Source organism: Patella vulgata, chromosome 2 (assembly GCF_932274485.2).
Source record: "Patella vulgata chromosome 2, xgPatVulg1.2, whole genome shotgun sequence".
Lineage (NCBI taxonomy): Eukaryota > Metazoa > Mollusca > Gastropoda > Patellidae > Patella > Patella vulgata.
The window spans coordinates 7,742,637-7,758,410 of record NC_065880.2 but is presented as its reverse complement, the minus strand read 5'-3'; the positions used below and the strand labels follow the sequence as shown (position 1 = coordinate 7,758,410).

The following is a 15,774-nucleotide window of genomic DNA, read 5'->3' as shown; positions in this document are numbered from 1 at the left end:
AAAAGATTGCCTTTTGATCCAAATTTTCTTCAGCCTTTTGGTAGATCCTCGTCGGAAATTGCATTCACATATATTCCATCGCCAATCTGTTAACTAAAAAGGATTGATTATTCGTCTGATAAAGTATTGCTATCCATTTTGTTTTCGCTTTCAACTCAATTGAACCTATAGCTACTCCAAAATGGCGACGCGTAAACAATAACATGCACGTACATTTATGTGATTACTTCGGACATTTTCGTTATTTGGTGGAAACTAACGGGCAATTATCCAGTCATTGTTGACTTTTAATGGAAGAGTCCATTACATTTAAGAGTGATTAAAACTATGACGTTGTATATATCCGATATAAACCTTCTCTCCCCGGATTGAGACACATGGTAGGTTCATATCCTATACATACCAATTTTTGATGGAGTAAACCGAAAATAGCATAAGGGACAATTTAACACTCCTGAGTATATTATCAAATTAGTTATTGTGTTTTCGATCGCAGAGTTAAACCCATCATTAGGCCAATATGTGGGTTTTAGGTCAAAGGATTTGGGTTTTAGGTCAAAGGATTTGGGTTTTAGGTCAAAGGATTTGGGTTTTAGGTCAAAGGATTTAAGTTTAGGGGTGCGCCCGAAATAAGAGTAAGGGAGCATCGGACATACAATAAGAAAACCAATTCATATTAAAGATTGACCCTGTCAACAATAGGAAAGTGTTATTCCCCCCCGCCTTTCGAAGGAACTTGGGGTACAGCTTCGTCACATCAATACCTCGAGTCTCCGGGTAAGCAGATAATAGGCAATTTGATTGGTCGAGACTTTGGAACACAATAACTCCCCTTCTGAGGTAGAATATTCATTAGGTCGACGACTTGGTGGAGTTAAAAGATGAGCATTGTCTGCTCAGGGTAAGCAGAGATAACTAATTTGATTTGTTGATGCTTTGGGACTTGATAACTTTGGTTCGAATTATGTGAGAGTGATGAAGCTTGGTATAACATCAATACCTTGACTAAGTTTGCGTATGCGCATTTTCGGCTCAGGGTAAGCAGAGCGACAAGCAATTTAATTTGTCGACATTTTGGAGCTCGACAACTTTGATTCTAATAAAGTGATAGTGGTGAAACGTCGTGTATAGTTTCATATATCAATACCGCACTTAAAAAATGTCCGATGCTGAATATGTTCTGCTTAGCCAAAGAAGAGACTTCAGTTTGACTGGTCGATCACTTTTGGAAAAGATAAATGTACAATTTATTAATATGTGTCATCTATTTATTTGGTGATTTCGGCGGGGGACATCAGCCTCACTGTTTACTTGTTTACATTTGTTTTTGTTTTTTAAATTGATGAATTTATGTTTGTTTAAAAGGAAAATGACTAAAACTTTAGCATTTCCCTCAAAATTTGAGACTTTTTGGTACTTTGGTAAACTTTTAGGATATCATTCATTACAATCAACTCAACGGGAAACCACCACAACACATTTTCCAGCAACACATTCTAGGGGCTGATCCCCTATCTTTCATAAATTAATGAGCTAATAATCACCTTTTCAAATCATTGAAATTTTCATTCAAGTTGACTCTATTCTGGTATAAACGGCGATAAAGATCTCTGGACATCAGATTAGCTTTGAGAATACGACCTGTCTGTTGATCAATCAGATTTCCTGAATGTCTCTCAATATTAAATCCTAGGAAGGTCATGGAGTGATGATCAGGATTAAAGAATATATATGGATGCGGACTGGAACAAAAGAGACATCAAAACATTTAATTAAAAATTTCTCAATTTATATTGACTAATCCAACTGTATTGGAATAAAATTTAAAAGATGTATGTGGAACACGACCACACAGCAGCTTTGCCTTAACTGCAGTTTATTCGAAAACGCTGAATAGCGACAGGGCGCATCCGCTCATGAGTCCAATGCTTTACTCAAAAAGTTACATTTTCTTAAAAACTATAGCCTATATCGTGCCCAAATGGCCGTACTAAATACAGAAAAAATTCGAAAAATACCGAAGCAAAACTGAAACGTTTCTAAAAACATACGTAGAAAAATACCGAACAAACCTTTTAGATACCGATTACCGGAAAAAAGAAGAAAACCCCTAAATACAGAAAAATCACTAAATACCGAGAAAAAACACTAGGTCGCAAATAGGTGAAATGATCAACTTCCAAAATAGCATTGGCCTTAATGCACTGGATTATATGCCATCAGCCTATACCTAAAATTATTTATTTTCTATTTTTGCCTAGAAGTGATGACACATAGGCAATAGATGGCTGTCCAATTTTGGAAATATGGACTTACCCTGATTTGAATTATGGACGCAATGTTTAGGCGTATTGATTAACTTTCAAAATTGCCTTTGACCTTAGTGCACTGAATGATATGCAATCAGCTTATATCTCAAATTATTTAATTTCTAATTTTGTCTGGAAGCGAAGAATTGTCCACCACTGATGATCTAGTGTGGCATATTTTACCACTGAATGTCTCCACTGAAGGTCTGAGGCCAATTCCACCAGCCACTGAAGGTCTGTGTGTCACATTTCACCAGTGAATGTCTGTGGCCCAATAGACCATCAGTGGTAGAAAATTCATCGCTTCCAGGCAAATTTAGAAAATACATAAGCTGATTGCATACAATCCAGTGCACTTAAGCCAAAGTTGATTTTGAATTTGATCAATTTACCTGAATATTGCGTCCATATATATATATATATATATATATATATATATATATATATATATATATTAAAGAACGCGATTACATTTGCTTTTGAGATCATTCAATGTTCCAAGAGAAGACATCATTCGACGTTCCTAGAGGGATGAATAGCCGCCTCGGCATAGAGGCCGGGATACAGATACCATTCGGGTTCTTAGACAAAATATCCTACAGCATTCCTAGTTGGACATATGATCGGCTTATAGGCCGGGATGCAGATATCATTCGGACATCACTAGGATATTCTCGAGCCTCCTCGGCTCGATGCCGGGATATGGACATTATGCGGGATTCTTAGATAACTTTTTTTAAGCTTGTATTTAACGGTATAGCGATGTTCGTAGTTTCCTGTTTATAACATTTGTGTTATTGATGTTATAAAGATATCTGCACATAATTATACCAACCCAGTGTTCCCAGACTTAATTTAATTGATCTATTTAAAAGTACATAACGTGAAGTTCAAGACACGAAAAGCTGTGACACGGGAAAAGTTTTACGTATAGTGTCACAGCTCTTAACTGGCAGCAAAATCTTAGCAATGTTCATGATTAGGTAGGTACATATTTCCTAGTAAACTGACAAGGGAAAGAGAAACAAAGCAAGGGATACATTTAACTTTAATTTAGGGATTATCTAAAAATAAAAGTTTAAAAAGGATATTAAAATATTAATATAATTAAATTAAGAAGAGTTAAAAATTGGAGTTAAAATAAGGAAATAAAGTAAGGTTTAGGTTACTTAGGGTAATCGTCTATAAACGTAGGAAAACAATACTAAGAAACACAAATGAAACGAAAACAACCTTAACTGAAACGAATTAAATTAAGAAGAGTTAAAAATTGGAGTTAAAATAAGGAAATAAAGTAAGGTTTAGGTTACTTAGGGTAATCGTCTATAAACGTAGGAAAACAATACTAAGAAACACAAATGAAACGAAAACAACCTTAACTGAAACGAACAACTAAGGTAAAGGAAAATAAATGATGTTTCCGGTCAAAGTAGGTCATCATTACGTTTATCGACGTCTTTTCTTGGAGTTGAAAACTTGAGGTTTGTACATCATTGTAATGTAATGTAACTGTGCTGTTTAAGTGATGTGTATGTATTTGTGTTTAACTAAGTACGGTTAGGGTATAAACCCGTGTAATTCGCGGCCATCGCGTTTACGTTTAGGGAAATGGTCCCTTTTAAATTCGCGAGATAGCGTGTGGGTCGGTATAAGGTTTTAGGTGACAATTTAAAATGAAACAGTGTGCCTTGCAATTTAGCGGGTAGCTAATGCAATGGTAGCTGCAAATGTTTCCAGACTTTCGTGTTGTTTAGTAAAAAAGTAAAAAGAGAATAAGTTCAAAGTATGTGTTATAAGCGACAATTAAGACATATCATGGTAAGAGGTGAAATTTAAATTTGGAATTGAATGTACATTTAGCTGTCGATCTCAATTTTGAATTCTCGGATATGACATGCTAAATCTTCGTAACCAGGATAGTTTCACACATGGAATTAATAGTCAGCAAATTCCATACGATAATGTGCTATATATAAAACTGCATATATAATGATGAGATGTTTCTACCCAGTCACCCCCTCCCCCTCTCCGTTTGAAAGTATATAACGCCCAGTATTTCCTGTATATTGTTGAGCGACTTATTGAGAGGCGAATTGAGAAGAAAACAGGGACTTGGTTGAGAAGTGCAGAGACGAGCTTATGGACTCAACCGAGAGCAGTCGCTGCTTTGTCAGAGGGACGAAATGGTTGTCTTAAAGTAGTAATGCACCGTGTTTATGTTCTTGTCTATGGTCCTGTATTAATGTTCCTGTTTCATGTTCTGTTACCGATGTAAAAAAATTATATATTTACCAAACTTATTATCTTGCAGATATTACATCTGGCAAGTTGGAAAAAGCCTCCAAAAAGTTTTTTTCGGTTCATGATTTTGTTTTATCATGGTACTTACGTACTTCAACCAGATATCCAACACAATCAAGGAAGAAACTGCATTCCAACATTACCAGTTTAACATTTTGAAGACAAAATTGTGGACATGCCATACCTTGATTCCCAGCGTCGTTTTAACTGGAACTGGGTTAAGCCAGCTGTTTCATCTGTATCAGCCCCATTCGTTAATGTTCCATCTGTATTAGTCTTATTTGTTAGTGGAGTTTCTTCACTCATGTAAAGTGATCTTGTGGCAAAATCCTGTTAAAAAGTAATGTAAAACCGACTCGTGTATATATTCCAAAAGTGTGAAAGAACAATTAGCTCTTTAATCCATGTTTTTTTAAGAAGCATTCTTAGTTCTTAATTAATTCGCATTTCTGCATTTGTTCTGGCATTTCGACATTTGTAGCTATACTTAAATTAACATTCGTGTGCTACAATTAACATTGATGATCACATTAATATTAAGATAACATATATTTCAGGAAATCAAACAATAACATTTCACCGGAAACATACAACGGAAAACAATCTCGAACAACAAACGTCCAAATATAAATCTCCAAATACAACTCGTGCAAAACAATTGTTAAAAAACATTTCTCCAAATTCATCTAAACTGACTATTATGACCACAGAGCTGTCAAAGGCCAAAATCAACCTGACATACAACAAGTCAGCATGCAATACGTCGGCTTACCATATAATTAGGATAATTAGGGTAAATTAAAGGACACTATTGGTGTCAGTCATTATCACATATGTGGTAGAACTGGTTAAACATGTTCCAAATATAATTTTAACACAGAGATCATTGCTTGCTACGATAGATGAGTAATACAGGTGTCATGAATCGGAAGTGACGAACGCCAAAGGAAAACATGAGTTATCCCTCTATATAACTGACGGAAGTGACGAGTGATAACAGATATACGGCCGAATTTCTGCTCACTAATAATTCCTTCGAAGACCAAAAGTTGTTGTGTGAGACTGCGAGAGGATATCTGACAATTCTCGCAATCAGCATCTATCTACCATTTGTTAGAATATAGAAACAGGTGCGCCATTATTGTTGTTCATTTCAATTCTTACAGATGATATGCTGAATTATTAAACATATATGTATATGTATTCTGATGATCCAATTTGACGTTTTTTGTGCAGACAAAAATGTTTGGAAAAAAAATATTTTTTCTTAATTTTCAAAATTTACAAATTTGACCTAAATATTCGAATAGCTGAGGTCAATTCTTATCATTATTATTTGTATTGTATGATTTTAGGTGACTTATTGTATATCAGTTTGATTTCGGCATTTGACAGTGTCTTCTGTCATCATAACATTCAGGTTAGATGAATTTTGAGAAATGTTTTTGAGAATAGTTTTGCCGGATTGCTATTCTGAGATTTGCATTTAGAATTTTTTTATTCCAGATATTCTTTTCGTTGTATGTTTCGTAGTTTCTAATGAAATGGCAATGTAATTTATGATTTTCTTAAATAAATTTTACCTTTATATTAAAATGCAATTATATTAATCAAAGATATAATTTAAAAATGTTTGATTTGTAAAACAAATATCGATTTTAAAATACAAATATCGATTTTAAAATACAAATATCGATTTTAAAATATCGACTTTAAAATACAAATATCGATTTTAGAGTACAAATGTCGAAATAAGACTACAAGTGAAGACATAAGTCCATAAAGTTTTTCAAAGGGTCATTAATTCATTAGTAATTATTGGAAATCGTTGATAATCAATATCTTTCCTTTGTGTAAGTCAGTCGGGTGGGGCTTCCCCAGGCAAATGCGGACTAAGAACGAACTCGCAGATGTGGACTACGAACGAACGGACTGCCGTGGGTGTCAACAATATATAATAATATTTCAGTGTAAACATAGAGTTCATTTTATTAATTCACAAGCGGTTGTCATGCAAGATACGGACACATTTTGCACGGGATACACAGAGAACAACCTAAACAGCGATTTTCGTACAATTAGGGACCATAATCCAATATGTTATAGTCCGATATGCGACAATATCAAAAAGAACAAAGATCTAAACATGCACATGAAAATGTGGGCGTTTAAATATTAAACATGATGGATGGATTTGGTGACTACCAGTAAACATAATACCCATAAAGCCTCAACGCGCCTAAAGGCCAGTAATGTTTCTTTTTTAAAATAAACAAAATAAGGGTTGAAAATCTGTTCAGTAAAAATACTTGAACAATATTTGGACCAATATGCTTTATACCAAGACTAATGTTTATTGTATATGACCTTGTTATGTGATCACGATAACTCATCAAAATATATCGTTCATTGGCATGTTCTGCGATTGAACTTTCAAGAGTCTCCCTTTAGAAAGTTTCGAAACCATAGGAATTTTTTGAATCATTTTGAAATTTCTAGAAGCCAAGGAAACTTCTAGAAACAGTGTTTCGAAATAATAAGAAGGTTCTGGGTGGGGTTCTAGAAAAGCCTGAACAGTTCCAGAGTGAACTGGAGTGAACCATCCCGAGGGTAGAACTATCTCAACACTCCTTACAGAACTCAACGTTTAACATAAGTCCTATTTGGCCAATGTTTTTTGTGTTCTCGATTTATTGATATTCCAGGCTGTTGCAATGAACTTATGCATTTTCTTTTACTGTGTGCTTAAACATGCTTATGTTTACAATATATCATTTTAAAAATAATGTATTAAAATGTTAACTATATTAAAAGAAAGTAAAACCTTTGACATTTCGATGGAGAACTGTAGAACAAATTGGGAAAATCCCGGCAGATCACGAGCTGCAGCTGGACTACAAAAACTTGATGTTTCAAAGTCTTTTAACTGTGTGTTCAGAAACATCACAAAATAATGAAGTTCAGCCCAGGACGGATCTTGTATACCACAATGTCTGAAGTATAAAATATAGTAAGATTGAGAATAGTCAAAAATCTGCAAATTGCATACACAAACATTTACATAATCTATCTATCTATATATATATTTGTGACTGTCGTTTGTCTGTCTGTCTGTCTGACTGTCTGTCTGTTCGGGGTTGGCGGCTACACTAGGTCTGCCCTGAGTCTGAAATTTGGGGTAAAGGGGTAGCTCGGACCGGGGAGTAACATAGGCCAGGTGGCGTTAGTCTACGACTTCCGGTTTCGGAGTTATGACCCCCGAGCGAAGCCGGTCTGTTCGGGGTTGGCGGCTACACTAGGTCTGCCCCGAGTCTGAAATTTGGGGTATAGGGGTAGCTCGGACCGGGGAGTAACATACGCCAGGTGGCGTTAGTCTACCACTTCCGGTTTCGGAGTTATGACCCCCGATCGAAGCCGGGTATCTGTCAGTCTGTCTGTTCGGGGTTGGCGGCTACACTAGGTCTGCCCCGAGTCTGAAATTTGGGGTATAGGGGTAGCTCGGACCGGGGAGTAACATAGGCCAGGTGGCGTTAGTCTACCACTTCCGGTTTCGGAGTTATGACCCCCGAGCGAAGCCGGTCTGTTCGGGGTTGGCGGCTACACTAGGTCTGCCCCGAGTCTGAAATTTGGGGTATAGGGGTAGCTCGGACCAGGGAGTAACATAGGCCAGGTGACGTTAGTCTACCTCTTCCGGTTTCGGAGTTATGACCCCCGAGCGAAGCCGGTCTGTTCGGGGTTGGCGGCTACACTAGGTCTGCCCCGAGTCTGAAATTTGGGGTATAGGGGTAGCTCGGACCAGGGAGTAACATAGGCCAGGTGGCGTTAGTCTACCTCTTCCGGTTTCGGAGTTATGACCCCCGAGCGAAGCCGGTCTGTTCGGGGTTGGCGGCTACACTAGGTCTGCCCCGAGTCTGAAATTTGGGGTATAGGGGTAGCTCGGACCGGGGAGTAACATAGGCCAGGTGGCGTTAGTCTACCACTTATGGTTTCGGAGTTATGACCCCCGAGCGAAGCCGGGTATCCTGCTAGTAACAACTAACTACATTGGAGACACCTTTTGCAAATACTAATTTAATTTTTAATAAGCCTGCAAACAAAACTATTTCATACAAGATACACATTAACTCTACCTTAGAAGTATATTCAAACATTCCTTTGGGGTTCCTTCCGGTTCATTTACATTTATGGAGTTCAAACTTTCTCTTTTTGCAAGTTTTAATAAACATTGAAAAGGTCTTTGAAATACTTCACTCTTAAATTCAATTTCATCAAACAAGCTGTCCCCATCACGATAATCTTTAATATAATTAAAAGTACATTCAGTCAAATGATAAAACAAGATATCTTCAAAATATAGGACTGCAACAATATTATTTCATGCAACTCTACAAACTAATCAATAGGGGAACAAACGCTAACTGATAATTTAGAATTACCAATAAAGAGATATAAATGACCATGGTGGTGTTTTTACTTTCCTGTATTTATAAATGGTAGTGTCATTATACCAGTCTAAAGTATCTAACAGCAAAAGTGTAATACATTCACGTAAACCACCTAATATACTGACTACTGCATTGTCCTTTACATCTCACCAGGTTTAAAACCCATTATAAAAAATATATATAGGTAAATACCTCTGAATTTATGTCCTTGTAAAATGACCAGTGTATCGAGGGGTGACCAACAGTTAACCTTAGGCAATATACCAAATATCTGGTGAACTGACTTCCTTATCTGAAACCATTTACATACATTTGAATTTATTTTTTCTGTGCACAATAGCAGAATCAACTATTTCCTTGTCACTGACTTCATAGCAGCCAAACCTCTTCGATTTCGGTCAAAGTAAAATGCGAAATCGGGTTTTTATTAAACTGTCCAAGGATGAACATGAAATCGGTATTTTTCCAACATTGGCTGTCGTCTGGGAACCTAACATTTTATACATAGACAGATACCCAACACGTCATTTTTTTAACGAAACCAAAATATTCATCTACATAAGTTTAGATTGTCAGTAAATTTGCAACAGCATTTTCAAAGTAATTACTTTTATTTAATTGATTTACAAATATTTAAAATCAGCAACATGGCGTCGTTAAAATGTGTGTGTTTTACCATACCTTTGAATCCGCTAGATTGTATCTAGAAGGTATATTTTCAATTACATATAAATCGGAAGGTGATTTGGTCCACACATGTCCATCTTTATCCTTGATGCAACCAAGTATTAACAGATTATACAGTAGAAAATCAACACCATTTAAAACCTAGAAGCAAAGACCATCTTTAAAACAATAGCCACACAATTCGTCGAGTACGCCCACAATTAAAGCAGCTTTCGACTAATCCGAAAAAAAACATGGATGTTGAGCAAATGTGATAGAGATCTAGAATCATTAAAGAAATCTAATCTTGAACCCCATTCTCATATGACCCGATTGTTTCCAACCGGATTTAAAACAAAAATCATTTGTTAACACCTACAGCCTATATTGCGTGCACAAAGTTTTTAGCAAACGGGAGATAAGCCTGGAACGGAAGGCTGTGGGTTATGAATATCAATGCACCAAATATGAAAAAGATCCATTATAAACTATAGGCATTACCACGTGCAACAGATTCGTCGGGAAAGAGGGCATCTTCTCATGACCCCGATGCTTCACAACAAATTGTCAAGAGATCTGTTAAAAAATATAGCCTCAAGCCAAAGATCACTTAATATCGCTAATGTCCATCTTCTCATGATCCCAAGATTTCCACTAAAATTGAAAGAACTCCGTTAAGAATTGTAGCCTCTATGCGCTTATAATATTTCCAGAAAGTTGTTATAACTCCGTTACGGAAAGTCATGGCACAATAGGGTTTGTCCTCTCATGGCAACAGTGTTTCACATCAAATTGTAAGACTTTCGACAAAAAGGGGTAACTCTGAACGGGGAAGTCGCAGAACATTGAATATCGATAGGGTTCGTCTTTTAGACCACGATGCTGCCCATTAAAGTTTTAAAAAAAAGCTGTTAAAAACTTTGTTGTTTCGCAAGGAGTATTTTTGGCAAAGGGGGTATTACTCCAGAACGGAAAATTGCAGAAAACTAACAATCGAAAAGGTTCATTCTCTCATAACCCCAATGCTTACAACTCTGGAACGGGAAGTCGTACAACATCGATAGGTTCCATCCTCACGTGTCCACAATGCTTCCCATCAAATTCGAAAAGACAAGAATCCGTTAGAAAGTTATATGGCGTTAACAAAGTTTCTGGAATGGCAATTTAATTCTTGCATATACTCTCCTGGAATCTTAGCAAGAAGAAAATTAACATATTGCACATCTACGCCAGGTGTGAACATTCTACCTCAATTGGAAGCAGAGTAGTTATTGTGTTTCAAGTGACAAACACACAGACGGATCGACAGCAACACTTACACCTTAGTTCAAAGGAAGGTTATATGCAGAGTGTTGTTTAAATAAACTTCCTTGTTAAGACATGTGTAACAACCAAATGCAATAATGGAAGCACGTCAGGTATATACATTTACCTCAGATGATATATCTAAATGGAATATAACAGGATTTGTTTTTCCTGGTGAATGTTGACGGGTCATCAGCATGTCTACTATATGTGAAATATCAACGTCTTTCTCATATAAGCGTATAGTAAGACTGACATCTTCTTTCGTTGGATGCCGTTTTCTAAGTTTCTCCACTAATCTCCTCACATATAGTGATTTACCAACACCACTTCTTCGAGATTGAATGACCCTCACAGATGATCTGAAAAAAAAAATAAAAACAATATTTCTTTTCAATTTATACGCCGTAACGAATTTCACTGGAAGTTAGAAAATATGTGATTTATAAGCTTACAGGTATTTAACAATAATAATTGTTGCACTTTGAGAACCGTCCGAAAAGTGGAAAGAATTTTTCCTGTACTCAACACCTCAGAAAAAACTTATAATGATACATTAACCTATAGTAGGACACCTACTCAAAGGAATTCAAGTTAATGCAACTGATAATTTCAATATCTTATTGGTATACACATGCTGATTGTGATGGTGAGGAATAATACTTGATCAGTTTACTCCATAATAACTTATTGAAAGCAGTATATAACAGATTAGTCAAAAACATTACATGTAGCGGTGCCATAGAAAGTTTAGGTCTAAGAATATTGTTACCTTGAAAAGTCTACAGCACAGGCTGACGTTTCATCTTGACATACCAGTCGTTCAGTTAGATAATTTGCTATTAACGTGGGAGTACACAGAGCAGGCAGTGGTCGTCTGTATTTCTCTAGAGCCCCAACTAATCGTTTTTTAAGTTCATTTTCTTGTGTACAGAAAATAACCAGTTTAAATAAGTTATCTAATAAAATAAAAATACATTTTAAATAGCAAAGACGGACATATAAGGAAATGAAATGGGGTTTAACTCCTACTGTTCTGTTTCAACCGGGATAATGAAGACCGGCATATGCCATACAGTGTGCCAGAACAGCGGCGCTATGGCCTACTCTTATATCGAATTCCGACTGCTAAGAGTTCTTTCACGTCCACGCCAATGTGTACACGGGATGTCGGGTTCGCGCCTCATCTGAACGACTATACGTTGTCCCTTGCGAGGTCCCCCATCCTGCACCACTGACCGGAAATTCCTTATGAACGTTCTCGGCCAATGGGACCTCCAGGTTAGCAGGCCAACATCTTACTTACTGAGCCACCGTAGCTCCGGAATATAAGACTAAATATCAGAAGTAGCACAACATTTAAGAAATAGTTGGAAATCGCTAATGTTTTTTAACCAGCAGGTTAATCATCAGCGACGATAATTCTGAATCGGGTGATAATTTAACTTCTAGAGTTTCCACAATATATTGTGTAGGCGGGTGAAAATTTAACTTCTAGAGTTTCCACAATATATTGTGTAGGCGATCATGGGGCATACGTCTGAACGTAATTAAATCAATAGGTCTTAGCATCATTATCCGAGCAACCTATAAAGAGTACCTGTTTTAAAGGTTACTTTAACAGTTATAAGGTCAATCAACCAACTAACTGAAAATCGCTCATGTTTTTAAAACAACAATTCAATCGTCAGGAGCGATAATTCTGAAAGTAATTAATTGATAATCGGATGATAATTTAAGATTCTAGAGTTTCACAATATATTTTGTATGCGATCATGGGCCACACCATTAAATTATATTTAAATTAGATTACATTTTTTTGTGAATAAAATACTTCCATCATTTGTAATAATTTATCATAGAGAAACGTTCCTGTACCTTTATTTTCTTCTGAACATTTCAGTAGCTTCTTCTCAACTTTTTCAGCAATTCTATACTCCAGAAAATCTGCAAATGCTAAACAATACAGCTTATCAACTGAATTATAAAAGGCTCTTCTCAGAAAAATGTTAACCTGAAAACCAAATAGTTTGTTATGTAATGGAACATACTGCAGCCAAAAAAGTAATACAGTTCATATAGTGTTTTGTAATCTTAATATAAGGTAGTAGACGACAGCAACGCAATAATACGCTCACACAGCTTCATTGTCTCGATAAAAATATAGTCAAAGACAGCAGCTTATCTCAATGGAAGACATGGATGTTGATCAAATTTAATCGGGTTTAAAAGCTTTATCGGACACATAATAATAAGAACCGGAAGTCCTAACATGCTAAAAGCAACAGGGTTCATCCTCACAAATCCCGAGGCTTTAAACCTTATTTGAAAATCATTAGACTTAATACTCGCAAAGTCCTAAAGCTTCCAACAAAAGTTTTATTCTTTTTTTTATTTTTACGAAAATCTATCGCTTTCCCTATATTTGGACAAAAGAGAGTATAAGTCTCGAAAGGAAGGTCGTGGAAAGCTGAATAGCAATATGTTCCAACGCACATGCCCCCAATGCTTCACGGCGAATTTTAGCACAACAATGACCTCTCTAGTTCACAGGCCAATTGTAGGCGAACGGGTCGACGGGCCGGGTAGTGGGCATAATCCTCGCACGTCTGCAAAAGAGTAGTCACTCCGGAATTAACGGTCGTGGAGTGCTGAATATCGATAGTGTTCAATGCTCCTAATGCCTCACACAAAATGTCAAGAAAATCCTTAAGGAGATTCCAGATTTCCATTCTCCTATTGTAATGTTCATACGTAAGAACGTGTGAATATCTTAGTTGTGTCTGTAAAAGGCGTGGAGTTAAGTCCACAAAGCATGAGGTTTTGGTATGGTGAAAGCCTTCAGCATAACTAATTATCTTCAGCATGGAGTATAATTTCGACAGCGCTTGTCTTAAATTTATCGAATAGAACTCCCAACAAGATAGCTTTGCAAAAGATTCAGCGTAAAACCACAACTATCGATATTTTAATTAAATCTACGTTAAAGAATAGAAGGTTCCACCTTATGAAAACCAGCAAATAAATGTAAAGTGTCGGCTGGGTCGGAGGTCAATATAATTAATAGTTGACAACTACACTATAAATTTATTATTGGTGCATCAGTGTCAAGTTTTCTAAACCTTTCATATGCCGGTATTTCTTGCTGGTTGTGCTTTCTAAATATAACGGCTGATATCAAGATTTTCAGCAGGTGGGACAAATCTGTCAAGGAAGGTCACGAAACGCTGAATATCGATAGGGAGTGTCCACTCGTGAACAAAATGCTTCACAACAAATGTGAAAATATTCCGTTATGAACTGAACAGTAGCATCTATGGCCGTCAAAAACAATTGTTGAACTGATTGAAATATGTAACGAAATAACGTGATAACTTTAAAGTGTGGACATATCAATATCCCTTTTAAATTAATGCCTCTATCAAACGTACAATGTTTTCGTAAAAGGGTGGTTTAACATCACGACGGTACGTTTAAAATTTAAAATAAATTCGTCAAAAACTGTAGCGAGACAGTTATATGACATGATACTGAAATGTTGAAGAACAAAAAATACAAAATCTCATATCTTTGGAGCATTAGATTATATGGCATTATCAAGGGTAAAACAGATAAGACCTATGCGTTGCAGTAAACGACCAAAAATACACAGTAGACCAGATGGTGCTGATATTTGCTGTCAAAACGTTTACAACATGAGCAGGAGCTAAACTTCATTAACACTAATCTCGACTGGATGATGACATTTGTCGTGAGGGCTTCACAAGAAATGTCAATTTGAGCGAATCAAAAATTCAATTTCACAAGGGGATTGATAGTATGGAAAGGTACAATGACATAACCTGGCGTAAACCGAGTTCAATATCTCTTATGACTTCTAAATTTAACGAACATATTGACGTAAACCGGGTTTAATATGTGTAACTTTTATGACTCTTACGACCATATTGATGAAAATTTTCAATACATGCAAAGTAAGAAGTAAACACAGTCTGTATGAAAGAATGTCTAAAACTATAAAACTAAACAAACCTCATCATATTTTGTATCTTTAGTGCAAATCAGAACTTCATCTGGTTGTGGTAACGCTTGATCAGCAGGATGCATGTACATATATGTTAAATAATTCAGCATATCATCTGTAAGAATTGAAATGGACAACAATAATGGTGAACCTGTTTCTATATTCTAACAAATGGTAGATAGATGCTGATTGGGTCTAGAAATATCTTTAATGAAAGAAAATGCATCAGTTAAATATAACTATTTTGATCACTAATCAGCATACACATGTACAAAGTTGAATTTAGGTCAATCAAATGCCACTTTGATCTTAAACTCCATTTCATTTTATTTCTGTTCAGTTTTTAGCAATTTCGTACTAAAAAATTCAATTGAACGATACATTAAGGATAATTTCAGTAAATGATTTAATCACGTCCAAACCAAAGAATCAACTTAAATCATAATCGTATGGGTTCCTCTTATTAGTGTGGTATGACATGTCATCAAAACAGTTTACCCGTAGGATTTGTGTGCTAAAATTGAATTATTTTTTTTGTTGTTTTGGGTTGATTAGGTACCAATCTAACCACAAATGTTGGGGTTCAAATTTTCCGACCGCTTGGCCCCTCTGGGAGGGGCATTTTTGAAATCGGGACCACTCTAAACGAGGACATGGCTATCTCCGCCAATAATGGTTGAATTTTCATGATCTGAAATCCATTTTCGTGTTTTTTCATCATGCC

At 36.2% G+C, this 15,774-nt stretch overlaps 2 long non-coding RNA genes across 2 annotated transcripts; both read right to left on the bottom strand.

Moving 5' to 3' along the window:
* Positions 1-1,293: 1,293 nt before the first annotated feature.
* LOC126809991 (uncharacterized) lies at positions 1,294-7,541 on the bottom strand. Its single transcript, XR_007675023.2, has 3 exons — positions 7,435-7,541; positions 4,795-4,940; positions 1,294-1,742 (listed from the first exon to the last, which is right to left on the bottom strand). It is a non-coding gene; the product is annotated as an uncharacterized LOC126809991 (long non-coding RNA).
* Positions 7,542-9,272: 1,731 nt separating this feature from the next.
* Positions 9,273-13,029, bottom strand: LOC126809989 (uncharacterized). Its single transcript, XR_007675021.2, has 5 exons — positions 12,905-13,029; positions 11,799-11,985; positions 11,154-11,388; positions 9,737-9,883; positions 9,273-9,347 (listed from the first exon to the last, which is right to left on the bottom strand). It is a non-coding gene; the product is annotated as an uncharacterized LOC126809989 (long non-coding RNA).
* Between the last annotated feature and the right edge of the window lie 2,745 nt (positions 13,030-15,774).